Genomic DNA, 16,084 nt, shown 5'->3' with positions numbered 1-16,084 from the left:
TTTCTCAATTTCAGACGAAGAAAAAGAGGGGCTTTAATTTTAGGGCAACATATATAGTATAAATATTGAGTTAATCTAAAAATGAGGAGAATAAAAATCAAGGACACATTTAGGGCACTTAAATATATGAATATGGCATATCATCACAAACTCTTAATAAAGGCACTGAATCTATACAATTTGGTCAATACATGACATCGCTACACGGTAGCTACGGATCAAAGAAGCAGCGGTTAATTACAGTCAGAAACCAAGATTGCTTTCGAAATAGTACAACCAATTGTATAGCAATAACTCGTTTCCAGCAGAGAGATACCCAAACATAATGTTCTACATAGTAACAACAAGAAATGCTAATAATCTACGGAGATTATGCCATCGTTTTGGCAGTAACATTAAAACGAAAGCTTAGCTGATTAGACGGACCAAATTGAATTTATACTGCTTTGTTTTCAGCCATATATGTTAACTGTTGAAGAGTGAACTGCAACTACAACTTTAGGTTATTCCTAATGGCTTGATCGATGAAAGGACTTGTCGATTGTTCAATTTTTTTGTTTAAGATTGTTCAAAAAGAATGAAAGGACTTCTTTTTTTGGAAGATCAAGTATAAGTTGTACACCACATGTAATCAGCTATGGTGCAAGAGCTAAACTATATTCTCAGGACCAAACCCAGAATGGAAGCATTAGATGGATCAAATTCAGCTTATATTGCTTTGTTTCAGCAACACATATATGTTAACTGTTGAAGAGCGACCTGCAATTACAGCTTTAGGTCATTCCTATTGGTCTCATTCATGAAAGAACTTGTCATTTTTTTGGATCAGTGTGAATCAGTAAAGCATATATGTTCTTTACAATTTATCCTTAACAAAAATAGCCAATATTAGCATTGTTGAAGACTTTGAAGCGTACACACAGTCACACAGCCAGTAGCATCAAATTTTATAAATCATGGGCACACATACATGGATAATAAGATGAGATATCCCAGTACATATGCACTAACCTGGGCGTCAGCCATTGCAAATCATGAGCTTTAGAATTGCCCGAACCAACCCACCAGAATCAGTACCAATACCTCAATCGAAATATGAGAACACCTGCAGCAAACTAAAGGAGTCCAAACCGAGTGGTAGTGGGAAACAGTGGGAAAGGTTTGCAAATCGGCTTAAGGATTCCCCGAACTAACACACCAGAACCAGTGACCCTCGGCGAATTGGGAGCAAAACAAAAGCAGTATCATTCTGAAGGGATCTAACTCGGTAGTAATTGGATGGAAGATGTGAGAAGAAGGGACGATAAATTTGCGAGAGCAACATGGCGAGAAGCATGGCTAGCAGAGGCGCTATTGCAGAGTAAGAAGGGGGAAGGAGCAGCCCCAGAGTGAAGATTATATACACGCACGTCCAATAAAGAAGATGAATCGAATAAAGGATGAAGACGAATCAGAATCGTAACTGACCAGCAATAATCTTGGTCGTCCCCGAGTGGCGCAGAGCAATTGCAATTTAACATCCTTGATCATCCTGAGTGGACTCTAATCACCACAAACGCTTCAGTCCCCACCTGATGGCGTTTCCCAGCGGGGCAACCTTGTCTCACGCGTTCGTTGGATCAGTTGTGAGAGGCGTTGTCGCTATTGTCCGAGCGGTGACACATGGACTGTATGACACCACCGATTTTTTCCCTCAATCGCTCTGAAAGGTTAGCAAGCTGCCTGTTTCATCGGCTTTGTTACTCGCGGACGGCAAGGCTCATAGGCCCAAACAATAAAAGAGCTCGGCCCAGCCCGTGTAACTCTTTCTGATCGCCACCGAAGCCCATGCGGGATTGAAAACAAATCCAACAGTCATAAACAGCCAGTAGTGCAGATCTGACGGCCGAAAACAATAGTGGTCTAAGAGTGCCCGGAAGATGCACAGTTATAATATATCTAAATTGCCCTATACCCAGCCAATATGATAAGATTCAACACTGTTTGTACACCCACCTGCATGAAGCATATCCAAAATACATGCCCCACACAAGCCACCACATTAACTCGTACGGGTTGCATAAAAGCATCTCCAACAACCGCTCAACGCGCGGCGCGTTAAAAAAGTGTTTGCGGCGCGCTGATCGCTTGTTTTTGCACGGCGCGGAGCGCTTGCTCCAGCGGCCGCTGCAAACTTTAGCTCGGGCAAGTCGCTCTAGCAGTCGCTGCAAACACAACCAATAAGATCAAACAAAAAAAAATTAAATCAACAATAAATAGTTTAATTTCATCATTACAACTCAAACAAATAGTTTATCTTCCAATACAACAAATAATTCAACAATACAATATCAAACGCATAAATCATGATGCTCTTTGTCCGCCATTCCATGCCCACCACTCCTCAATAAGATCCTTCTGAAGATCATCATGCGTTTCGCCACGTCGAATGTCATGATATGAGGCAACAAAACGGGCCACCCTGGCAGCCCTCCGCCGCACTCGCACGGGGTGTCCCAAGAGCTCATAGTGAGAGTAGTCTAAATCTTGGTCACGCTCATTCTCGATGATCATGTTGTGCATGATCACACAAGCGTGCATGATGTACCAAAGCATCTTTTAATCCCAAAATCTAGCCGGTCCTCTCACAATAGCAAATTGGGCTTGCAAAATCCCAAAAGCTCTCTCCACATCTTTTCTAGCCGCCGCCTGAGCATTGTGGAAATCAAGATTTTTCTTACCTTCCGGTTTTTTCAACGGCTTCACAAATGTTTGTCACTTTGTGTAGATGCCATCTACAAGATAGTAGCCATAGTTGTATGTATGGCCATTTGCTACAAATTGCACCGGTGGCGGTTCACCATTTGCAATATTATACATCAGTGGTGACCGATTAACAGCATTGATGTCATTCAAAGATCCAGGCATTCCAAAAAAAAGCATGCCAAATCCAAATCTCTTGATCGGCCACCGCTTCAAAGATTATAGTGTAACCCTTTTTTTGGCCATGCCATGCCTTAGGACAATTCTTCCAACTCCAATGTGCAATCTATTGAGCCAAGCATACCTGGGAAGCCGCGAGCTTTATTCATCTCGAATAGCCTTGCGGCGTCTTCAGCATTGGGAGATCTCAAATACTCCTGGCCAAACACTTGCACAATTCCAACTCCGAAGTGCTTGACACACATGATGGCTTGACTCTCACCCATGGCCAAGTGATCATCAACTAGATCAGAGGGGATACCGTATGCCAACATACGCAAAGCGACTGTCACCTTCTGAAAGGTGCTATGCCCGAGCTCTCCGGCGACATTCCTCCTTTGCTGAAAAAACCGGTCAGGGCTCACTAGTTTCTTTGCAATGCGCCTGAACAACTCGGTGCTCATCCTAAACCGGTGCCGGAAGTACGACTCGGGCTACACAGGATTATCCGCAAAATAGTGCCTGATCAATCTGTTGTGAGCATCGATCCTATCCCTCCAAATTTTCTACCGACCCATAATCGAACCACCATGCTTCAGTTTTTTATTGATGTGCATAGCTAGGATCATTGCAAGATCCTCCTCCTCTTCAATATCAAATTCTTCTCCGGAAGAATTATATGACGAACTCATCTACAATGTTCAATTTAAACTAGGCTATAAATACTACAAACAACATGCACCAAATTCATGTAAAAAATATGAAGTTGAAGTAATACATACCTTGCAAGCTTTTTGTCGAACACCTTGTGGGCGCCGAGCGGCAGTGGGCGGCCGGGCGCTGTTCGTCGAAGGAATGGCGTGCGCGAGGGGCGGCGGCGCCCGGAAGGAGAAGGAGGAAGCGGCGGCGGCACGGAGATAGGCCGGGGAAGCGCCAGAATGGTCTACTGAATGGTCGCCGGATAGGCCGGGGTGGTGCGCGCGGCGGCGCCAGCGCCTTGGTCGGGGTAGGTGGAAGTCGCGAGCAGGCGCTCGAGTGTGCGGTGCGCGGTAGCGGGCGCTCGAGTGTGCGGCACGCGGTAGCGGACGCAGCAAATAAACGACGCACGATAGCGATTCGGACAGCGCGCTGAAATCTTTATGCCGCGCGCACGGTTATAGCGCGTTCGCTGGAGCTGGGATAGCGATTGCGCGCGCGCTAAAAAGCACAAATTTACGGTGCGGCCCTTATGTAACGCGGCTATTGGAGATGTTCTAAAGACTATTCTAAATGACATGTAGGCCATCAAGTACCCAGCAGGGATTTAAATCGAACACATCTAACAGAGTGCCAAAATTCAACTATCAGACAAAGTGCATATATGAATTTAAAGTGTCATGGCCCACTCACTGCAGCGTATTCCAATGCATTATTGAGTAGCTGCCATCATATTAGAAAATGTCCTATATTAGTAATCTCAAAGCACAAGTGGGTGGCCGAGATTTCGGCATCACGTGGCACCATGTCCCTAAAATCCGCGCCCTGTCTGTTATTTGCTATAATGGTGATATTTGTTGTAATAAATTAGCAACAAGAGTAAGCCACGAGTGTTCTTGCATAATTCAAAGTGAACATTTGATCTAGCATCATCGACAAGTGCATTGGCTGTTTGGGTGCTCTCCTAGTAGATGGTGTAATTTTAGAGAGAACTACCCCAATGCATTATATCTTATATTGGCTTAATATTTATGAAATAACTTTATAAAATGTATTGCTAAATTATACCCCCACTACTATTAAGATCATGAAGCGTAATTGGATGATACTATAACATTTTATGGTATATGTAATTTATTATGTTTAGAGATGGTCTCTTACATAACATACGGGTTTCATCATCTCGCCACATTAATTATGCGGCCTTAGACAAAAATCTGATATGGCACAGTAAGAGACGGCGCCAAGTTGGAACATTTCTAGAGGCATAACTCTTATGATAGTTCTGAATGCACTGGCACATTCTCTTCTAATTGTAGTGTGTGGTGTCACCATTATGTATTTTTATGATTTTATGTATTTCAAACATAAATGTATGTATGTAAATATAAGGGGGGGGGGGGGGGGGGCACAAGTGAACGTAAATTCAAAGTGGCAGAAAGGATGCCATCTTTCTCCATCTCTGAGCACTCCATATTTTATGAGGGGTGTGAAAGAACAGAAGTTGATGTATGGAGAGGATGTTCGACCGTTTGATCTTTTTGGTGAAAGATAATATATCAATATACTGAATTGATACCAAGTGCCCTCGGATTGTGTAGCAACCCTATGTCAAGACTCGAGAACTAACCAAGACACTGAGGATGCACATAATCAAATCATTAAAAAGAAAAGGTAAAGTTGTGGCCTCAAAAGTCATGCCAAAGTGCAACATGTAATAGCAAGCCAAGGATATGTTGAGCTAAAACCAACATGTCCTTTGGTTTCAGTACAATTGTGGGAGAAGACATCAACATGCAGGATTGACAAATCAATATCTTCATCTCACATTCACAGTTAGTCCCATAAATGGCTTTGCATCCTTCTATCACGAGTGTCTAGCTCGTAATAGTATATTTGATGCTTCAGAAAAGAAAATAGTTATGTTGTGCCAACGATTTCATTTTGTCAAGATGATGGGTATATAGCATTCTACACCAACATATAAATGCTATCTTGTTGAACTATATGTATCACATTTGACCACAATCATAACTCTAAGTGTCCATCCAAAAAGGAGAAGGTCTGCACTACCACACTTCTATAGGGAGAAAGGTGTGATTGCACTTGAGTCCCCCCACACCCTCATGAACAATATATTAAAAAAAAACTTTGGGATATCAAACATGATCAAACATTTGATATTCTTGCAAAGCTTCAGCTACAAATAACATTCGAGGAGCCCTCGCCAAAAAAAATCACTGCTTAAAGTTTATATGCACTTTTCTGTAGTCCTTAATGGATTCAACCACTAAGGCCAGATGATGGGTTTTCACACCGAAGAGCAAGTCCAAGCAATACTTGCAAAAAAAAGAACCGGATACCCTGGACAAAGTTATGGATGTGTGCATCATAATGATGCAGAAGCCCCGGGTCAAGCCTCCTTTTCGGAAGAAAACAAAAACTTTGGGCGCACTTCCTTACTTTTTTCCGGAATATGGATTTTAAGGCATGGTTTGCTTACGTGAGCGAGACAACACAAGCATACTCAACAGGTTGAAAAACTTACCAATAGGTGACATTCTTGGCCGACCCATCATGTGAAAGGTACGTCGTACAATGAGTGTGCCCGTTGACTGATTGTTCGCATTGTATCGCGGATTAAATATCACAATTATCATCAGGTATAACCAATGAAAGTCAAAATTAGAGTTGTCACCTCCAAGCATGGTTTTCACTTTCAGTGAGTTTTGATAAAATCTACTGAATTTCACTAATTTCGGCAGTCACTGAAATATTTACCTTTCAGCAAAAATAAATATTTCAGTATTTTCATCAGTACACATAAATTGAAATATTTTTCATTTTTTTAAAAAAAATTTAAAAATATTTAGTTGAATTCAAGTGAATATTTCACCTTTTTGGCTGAAATCATCGAATTTCGGTGATTTTGTTTGGTGCTGAAATTTTTCTAAAACTGAAAGCGAAAACCTTGCCTCCAAGCTTGACTGCTTGAGGTCCGTCACTAGTAGAGTGCCACAAACGGAAGTCACCATGTGTGCTTCCAACGCGGCAACGCCACTTGGCATGTCCCCACCGTCGTGCCTCCCAGCTTTGACAATGCCAAACGTATGAAATGAACACGATATATACTCAGCAGAACCACTCGTCGACGATAAAAGTATAAGCCACGCGCACGATTAACTTAGCCGAGTTCTGCAATTTATTCTCTGTTGGGCTAGCTAGGCATAACAGCTGATAGCTTTTGTTCAATCCCGTCGGGGAGCCTGCCGCTTGCTTCTACCGAAGATCAATTAATTATAGGACGGCAAACTTAAGTGAGGAGGAAGGATGTAGAGTGTCACGTGTGGATGCCAAAATATTACCCGGAAGCGGTGGTAGGGAAGTACACGTTGCGGCCGGCATACATGATGCGGGTTTGTCATCGTCGAGACGGATTCCAGTATTCTCACGGACCAGGACTGCTTTTCCATCGGTATTGTCTTCAGAGAGATCAAAATCTTTGTTAGTTTAAACTTTTCCTTTTTGGAGATTGTTTTTTGCCCAAGGGGCTGTAATATTGTTAGCTGATTCTCTAGCTGCTCACGGTGCACGTATGAGCCATGCATCCTCAGCCTTGTGGCCGGATGGGGCTCCAGACTTTGTTCATGCGTTAATTGCCAGCGATTTGACTGTTCTGGTTAATGGATTAGAGAGTATTCCGGTTCGAAAAAAAACAAATAGGGTCAAAATCTGGTCAAAAGGAATCACGACACGAGGATTCAGCACCGAGAGAGATGCAGCCTCGATGGTCCGGAGCAGAGGGAGCCATGTATAAACCTGTAGACAAAATCTGGGGAAAACGAACTGGTGCACCATGATGCCGGTTGACGTCAATCACGACACGAGGATCGACATAATCCGCCGCAGAGTCGAAAAAGGCCCTCCGAGTCCGACTTGTCCAGGTCCAAACCCCGCCAGCGGCCCAGATGCCTCCATATAAAAATCCCAGTTCCGCTTCGTACGTCTTACCCGAAACAACCCCAGCCCCAACCCCGTGAGCGAGAGCGAGAGCGAGACAAGGGCAGCGCGCGGCGATGGGAAGCACAAACACCCCGGCCACGGTGGGGGTGCAGCAAGGCTCTCACGTGTTCGAAATCTCAGGGTACAGCCTGCACCGGTCGCTACTACACGGCGGCTGCGCAACGTCGGACGCGTTCTCCGTCGGAGGCTACGACTGGCAAATTCGGGTCTACCCCTGGGGTGTCTTCGACCTCGATTATTATAGAGACTACGTGGGGGTGTTCCTCGATTTATGCAGCGACCACAGGGTGACGGCGTCCTTCAGGTTCAGTCTGGTAGACGTCACCGGATCTTCGCCGCCGCACACGATGACAAAGACGCGCGAATTCGGTTCCGGCGGTCGCAGCTGCTCCGGCGATTGGGTGTTCAAGAAAAGGAGCGAGCTGGAGGCGTCGCCTTACCTCCGCAACGATCGCCTCACCATTGAGTGCGTCGTCACAATTGTCGAGGATGAGAAATCGTTTGTCGAGGAGGCCCCGCCGTCGGACATCACGGATCATCTTGGGAAGCTGCTGCAGGGGAAAGAGGGGACGGATGTGATTTTCGAGGTCCAAGGAGAGGCCTTTCCCGCCCACAAGCTGGTGCTCGCGATGCGATCGCCGGTGTTCAAAGCAGAGCTGTATGGCGCGATGAGAGAGAAGGACATGCGTCGTATTGCCATCTATGACATGCAGCCCGTTGTGTTTGAGGCCCTGCTTCATTTTATATACACCGATTCACTGCCTGCCATGGATGATCTTGGACGTGATGACTATAGAGATATTGTCAGCCATTTGCTTGTCGCCGCGGATCGGTATGCCATGGAGAGGCTGAAGATTATATGTGAAAACATCCTTTGTAAGAACATCGATGCGAAGACGGTGGTGACTACGCTGGCTTTGGCTGATTGGCATCACTGCGGCAGGTTGAATGATGCATGCATTCGGTTTATTGCCACTTTGGATACACGGGGAATGGATGACATGATGGCAAGCCAAGGGTATGTTACGCTCAAAACCACATGTCCATTGGCCTTAGTTGAACTGTTGGAGAAGACAAGTAGGCTCGCCAAATCGAAGTCATCTATTCATATTGGTAGTTTAGTGCATGCATACTAACTTGCTAGTGAGTGTCTAGCTCACAAAAATGTACCAGGGTGTCAATTAGTTTTACTAGTACTAGCTAGGCTAGCAAATCAAACTCTTTGATTTCATCTTTGTAGTTTAGTCTCACTAGCAAAATGGCCCGTGAGTAGCAACGGAAGAAAAAAAATTATAATATTTCAATGACCATGATCACATTTTGTTGCATCACCGAGATATACTATCACTCTCATTTTCGTAAAATCGTGAAATATTTTCGAAAATCATGAACATTTTTTTAACTCGTGAACATATCTGAAATTGTGAACGTTTTTCAAATTCATGAACATTTGTACATATTTTCTAAAATTCTCTAAAATCATGAACATCTTTTGAATTCATGAACATTTTATACTATTTGCAAATATATTTTTTAATTTTGAACATTTCTTTAAATGTTTTTCTTGAATAGGCGAGCAATTATAGAATCGACAAACATTTTTTTGGAAATTGTTTTGTGGAACAATTTTTAAATTCACGATTTTTTTATTTAATAACCTTTTTTGAAATGCATGATTATTTTTTGAATCAGCGAACATTTTATTGATCAATAAACTATTTTTTAAGTCAGAAACAGTTTTTTAATTTTTAGGATATATTTTAATTGATTAACATTTCTTGGATTGGTGAAATTTTTTTCAATTTCATTAAAACAATTAATACACAAACTTTTAAAAAAATCATGAACATATTTTTATTTTCTCCAACATTTGTTTTCAACATTGCAAATATTTTTTGAACATGTGAACACTTTTTTAAAATCATAAACATGTACTGAATCCATAACATATTGATGAATTATTAAATATTTTACATAAACATTTATCATTTCTTTTAATTTTTGGAACTTTTTTTAAGTCCCGAATTATTAAAGTGGAAATTCCTGAAGATAGAAAAGGAAAACGAAATTTAAAAAAGAGGCGGTCTGGACATGGGCCGGCCCAAACAGACGCGCTATGTCTTCTCCCAGCATGCATGCAGAGCGCAGTATAGAATGTATCTACTGTATGCGCCGGCCCAGACGAAGATTCCCCTGTGTGAAACGTTTTTTATCACTTACTAGCAAATATGACCTTCCCTCAAAAAAAGCAAATATGCCCGTGCGTCGCAACGGGAGAAAAAACTATCATATTATGCTGGTGTGGTAGATATAAAAAAAAATCTGAATCAAATGCCATGATGAGATAAGAACCTTTAAAATGTTATTTCACAAACTATGTGTGAGTGATCTCATGATGAGATAAAGGACTTTTTAAAGGTCATTTAAGAAACTAAAAATGTGGTCTCATCACGACATGATTTCTTAAGGCGCCATAGTGAAATATTTCTCGGATGGGCAAACTGCATTAATGGACCTTGCCTGAGTTAGATTGATGAATGATGTATCTCGCCATGATCTAGCATGGTGGTGCTTACCATAACTAGTAAATAAACATAGTTGTGTATGGAGGCTAAATAGACATTTACTCATTTTCATATAGGTTACAAAAGTTAACCCATAGAAAGTAATGTCAATTTTTTGGGGGGCTCAGCGCTATACAAAACACGGAAACTTTTTTTTCACGCGAGGGTCTAAATAAAATCTTTAAAATGACCCTATAGATCCCCTAATAAAACCTCTATATAGGAGATGTTTCCTGTTGTTCATTTTTTATGGATTTGTTTTAATTTTTGTGAATATTTTATAAATTTTCGAGAACATTTTTTCAAATTACCAAACAGAAATAATTTGCTACCCATGGTGGTAGCGACGCACGGCCCCGAGTTTTATCTTTAATTATTTTGATAAATTATTTTGGACTAGCAAAAATAACTCTATACTGAAAATATCGTGAGTTTGGACCAGCTGGGCAAGCAAACAGGCAATTATGCCAAAAAGGCAAACAAAAAGACGGAGAGAACTAAGAAAAGTCCCTTTCTACACAAAGAAAAGGCACTTGTGTTAAAAAGGTAATAAAAAGACCAACAAAAATGAGAAAAGGTCATTTCTATACAACAAAAAATGCACTTGTGCCAATGCCATAAGAAACCCGACACATCATATATCAAAAAGGCACTTATGACAAAGGGTGTGTAGTTGCCACCATGCGTGCGTAGCTACCACCATGCATACGAAATTGCCTCCCAATTACCAAATTGTTTCGAATAATGGATCATTTTTAAAAATCATAAACATTTTTTATTTCATGAACACTTATTTGAAATCATGAATTATTTTATAATATGAGAAAGATTTTTTGAAATCATGTGATTCCCTGAATTTTTTTTTTGAATTCACGAAGAGTTTATGATTTCTCAATATATTTTTTAAAAACTCGCAACTTTTTGAAGTTTGGTTCTTTTGGAAATCCCAAATTAATCTAAAGAAGGAAAAATAAAAACAAAAATGAGAATGTAAAAATCAAATATGATAGAAAATAGGGGCGCCATGACCCGCACATGGGCTGGCCCATTACCGCATGCGGGAGGAGGCGCACTAGAGGGAAAAAAAGGCAAGACAAAAATAGCAAAACTCGGGATCAAACCCTGGCCTCCGGTGTGGAAGACTAAGACATTAGCCGTTGCGATGCTCGTGTGCTAGTGCTATGTAGGTGTATCAATATATAAGAACTAAACCTGGCAGCGATTTTGAATTAAAATGAATCATTTTGCATAGTGGGTAATTTATGGCAACTTCGGGGGCTATTTTATGATGGGCCACTCGAAGCAATAGGCCATTTATTATTAGGTAAAGATAGATGGGATGAAGGAGCTCCTAAGTGGCGCCTTAAGCGCCACTGAGAGCAACCGGTGCCCACGGGCGCCCCCTTAATGGGCCGGCCCACTCTGGCTTCGCTCCCTGACTCCCACTTCCCTTCGTTCGCTCGCTCGCTCGCTCGATCAACTAGCCTTGCATGCTTTTCGGGGTTTTTTCGGCTAAGCTACTATTTCAGAGCTCATAAATATGGGGAAAATGTAACACACAAAAATTACGAATTATGGAAAAAAAATTCATTGATTTTGAAAAAAGTTCATCAAATACGGAAAAAAAATCATCGAATTTAAATAAAGTTCATCTAATTTGAAAAAATCATCCTTTTTTAAATAAGTTCATCGAATTTGGGGAAAAGAGCATTGAATTTGAAAAAAACATCGAATTTTAAAAAACTATTTTGTCATTGAATTTGATGAAATTTTATGATATTCAAAAAAGTTTATGAATTTAAAAGCATGAATTTGAACCAAGTTCGCACATTTAAGAAGAAAAAAAGAAAAAGGAACAAGGAACAAGGGAAAAAATGAATAAGAACCGTGACCTGGAGAAAGAATAAAAGAAATTAAGATTTATTTACGGACACGTGAGGTTGTGTCGTAGTGATAAATGCGCTCCTCTCTCCGCCAGGAGCTCTTGAGTTTGAACCCCGCCCATGCACACCTTTTTTTGCTTCCGTGTCACTAGAAGCAATAGCCCTTTATTATTAGGTATAGATAAAAGTAATGTGCTATACCTTTGTAACGAGTGTCTTGCTCAAAAAAAATATGTCTACTGCGCCATGAAGAGAAGTAGTTTTGTTGTGCCAACGATTTCCTTTTGTCAAGTTGCTGGTTAGCATTTTGACAGGGGCATATTAATGCTATCCGTTACATGAAATCACACGCTACCTTGTATCTTATTATAAGCCAAGTGTCAAAACACGGGTTCTCAGCTTATGTCCATCTAAGCTGAGTCGTGACTGGAAAATATATGACAAAAAATAGGTACTCGACTTCTATACAAGCCGAGTGAGTGCACAGACAATAATTGTGCTTGTTATTTGATGTAATATCGAATTGACGATATAGTTTCAGTGAATCAGCAACAGACCAGTAACACTACAAGGGTAGACCATGAGTGTGATTATATAATTCAAAGTGAAGCTTTTGACCTGGCATGCAACCAAATATTATGATAGTTGTGAATGCAATCGCACATTTTCTTACAATTATTGTTTGAGATGACATCTTCTTATAGTTATTGCGTAGTTTCATTATGTCCTTTTGTGATTCACATTGTGATGGTTTTATATGTTCCAAACGGAGATTTAATATTTTTAATGAAAGGAAAACATAGCACAACCTTGAATGTAAATTTGGAGCAGGAGAATGCATCACATATATTTTTGACATTGTGTATTTGAGAAGAGAGGGTGCAACCAAACAGAAAATGTTAGGAGAGTGCTCAACTGCCATATCTTTTCGGCAAAGGATAATGTATTTGAAAGTGCGTTATATCGACTAGAGGGGGGTGAATAGGCGATTTTTATGAAATTCTTCACTGAGGAATTTGCCGACGAGGAAATTCCTTAGCGAAGAACTACTAGCAGCGGAATAAGTACTCAAAAGTAAACATAACAGAATACAAGCATAGTCATCATGATGAAATGAAGACAGGCACAGAGTACAAGAAACGTAAGCACAGGATAACACAGGATGAAGACAAACAGACTGAAGAAATTGAACTGAGGAAATTGAGAAAGTCTTCAGTCAAAGTCTTCAAACACAGATATGAACAAACACACAACACAGTTATGAGGAAATGAAAGAGTTGAGAAAATAGAACCAGTAAGCTTGGTGAAGACAATGATTTGGTAGACTAGTTCGAACTGTTGTCTCAGTTGTACGTCTGGTTGGAGCGGCTGAGTATTTAAACTCGAGGACACACAGTTCCGGACACCCAGTCCTGAACACGCAGCTCAGGACACCCAGTCCTCACCGTATTCTCCTTGAACTAAGGTCACACAGACCTCGTCCAATCACTCGTGGTAAGTCTTCAGGCGACTTCCAAACCTTCACAAACTTGGTCACTCGGCGATCCACAATTCCTTTTGGATGCTTTAGACCATGACGCCTAACCGTCTGAAAGAAGCACAGTCTTCAAAGGTAACAAGCGTCGGATCCACTCAGGATCAATCTCTTCAGTGATGCTCAATCACTTGGGGTTTGTAGGTGTTTGGGTTTTGGGTTTTTGGTTTTTCCTCACTTGATAATTTTCGCTCAAACTCCTCAGAGGATGGGTTGCTCTCAAATGACAAGTGTCAGTTTCTCTCGGAGCAGCCAACCAGCTAGTGGTTGTAGGGGGCGGCTATTTATAGCCTAGGGAGCAGCCCGACATGATAAGACATAAATGCCCTTCAATGATATGACCGTTAGGTGGATAGATATTTTGGGACAGCTGGCGCATAGCACAACAACGATCGGAATTTTGAGTAGCAAAATCCTCAGGGCTATCATGTTCCTCACTGTGTAGGCAATCCGCACTAGCGAATTCCTAACTCCTCAGTCAGGACAAATTCCTCAGAGACCAGAAGAACTTCGTCTCTGTCACTGAAGAAATTGACTGAACTGTATGAGATTTCCAATGGCTTCACTCGAAGGGATTGGTAGATGTAGGATTTTGAGTTGAGCATCACATGGAAATTTTTCCTTAGTATTTCCTCAACCCCCTTTAACAGTACGGTGTTTCCTATGACTCAAGAAAGAAAAAAACAAAACTATGAAAACGAAAGTCTTCAAGCTTCATATTCCTCGCATGAATATCAAGTCTTCACGGACACACCAATTTCTTCACTTTCAAAGTCTTCATGAAAGTCTTCAGAAATATCAAAATCTTCAGTCGAAGATATTCATTTTTAGGGGTCGACTTTTCCTGTAAATATCAAACTCCCCATAGACTTATAGACCTGTGTACACTCTCAAACGCATTAGTCCCTTAACCTATAAGTCTTCAATACACCAAAATCACTAAGGGGCACTAGATGCACTTACAATCTCCCCCTTTTTGGTGATTGATGACAATATAGGTTAAGTTTTCAACGGGGATAAACATATGAAGTGTAACTATTGATATTGAGGAATTTGATTGCAAGATATAGAAGAACTGCCCCTGAAGATGTGCATAGTGAGGAATTTGCTTTTGAAGCAATGCACACTTGAAGAGTTGAATCATGGAGATCTCCCCCTATATCTTGTAATCCATACACGCATTTAACATATAATATGAAGAATTTGAAATGCATGATGAAATATGGTGCCTGATGAAATTCAGCATGCGTGCAATAATATTAACGAGGAATAAGCATGCAGAATAGTGCATCAAAAGTATCAGAGCACAGTGCATCAAAAGTATCAGAGCACCATCGGGTTTAAGATTACAACTCGATCCAATAAAGTTTCAAAAGAATGAGAGTTGTAACTTAGAAAAAAACACCCATATAGTAGACCCGATTGAAGACTAACTCATATTTCTCCCCCTTTGTCATCGAATGACCAAAAGGATCGAAAATGAGGACTAACGCCCCTGAAGATAATCATGTTGAAGAAGGAGCGCCAGCGTTGTTGGGGTCGTTTGTTGATGTAGGGCCCGCCGCAGTGTCGTCCAAATCTTCATGTTCATCAGTGTCGCGCGATGAAGAAAATGAGCTGGCCACCAGAGAAGGAACCTGGACCTTCTTGAATTTCTTCGGTGGAGGTGCAGACCAGTCAAAATCTTCTTTGAGACCCATGTTCTTCAGATCTTCTTCGCCATATAGATGTGACAGGATTGTCCAGGTGCGACCGAAGACTTGATGGAGGTAGTAGTGGTTTTTCTTCACTGCATTGTGTGTGGCAGTCATGTCATGAAGAAGTGAACCAAACTGACGCTTAACCCATTTGTGATTTCGGTCCACCTTCTGGTGAAGACTAAGCAGAAGCTCACGGTCAGTCATCACGCGCGGAGCAGTGGCTTGAGGAGTGGACTTAGGTGCATTGGTAGAGTCATGTGTGGCAGAGTCATCATTGGTGGAATAAGATGCAGCTTTGCGAAACTGACCATCCAATGGACGAATGCCTTCATCTATTACAGCTGGTGCCTTGCCCTTTCCATCAACTGAGGAATATGTCTTCTTGAGGACTTCAATTGGGGGCAAGTAGCTGAGGTGATTCTGGAAATCAGCTTTGTAGTTGAGTGAAGACCTTGTTCTGAGGAATCTCATAATCCAAGGTGCATAAGGCTTCAGCTCAAATGGTGACAGTGCAACATTTGCCATAGTCCTCATGAAGAAATCGTGATAATTGACAGGAATGCCATGAACGATGTTGAATACCAGATTTTTCATGATGCCAACAATTTTCTCATCAGATGAGTCGTGGCCTTTGATGGGACTGATTGTCCTCGTAAGAATACGATAGACAGTTCTGGGCACGTACAACAATTCCTTCACGAGGAATTTGGTTCGTGGTGCCTGACCTGGTTTCAAGGGCTTCATCAGCACCTGCATGTAATGATGTGTGAGCTCATGTTCACT

At 41.5% G+C, this 16,084-nt stretch overlaps 1 pseudogene; it reads left to right on the top strand.

Moving 5' to 3' along the window:
* The first annotated feature begins 7,673 nt into the window (after positions 1–7,673).
* Positions 7,674–8,756, top strand: LOC147986422 (BTB/POZ and MATH domain-containing protein 2 pseudogene; annotated as a pseudogene).
* Positions 8,757–16,084: the final 7,328 nt, after the last annotated feature.

Source organism: Triticum urartu, chromosome 2A (genome assembly GCF_056163025.1).
Source record: "Triticum urartu cultivar PI428250 chromosome 2A, HENAU_Tu73, whole genome shotgun sequence".
In the NCBI taxonomy this organism is placed as follows: Eukaryota; Viridiplantae; Streptophyta; class Magnoliopsida; order Poales; family Poaceae; genus Triticum; species Triticum urartu.
This window is presented reverse-complemented; position numbering and strand designations above follow the sequence as displayed.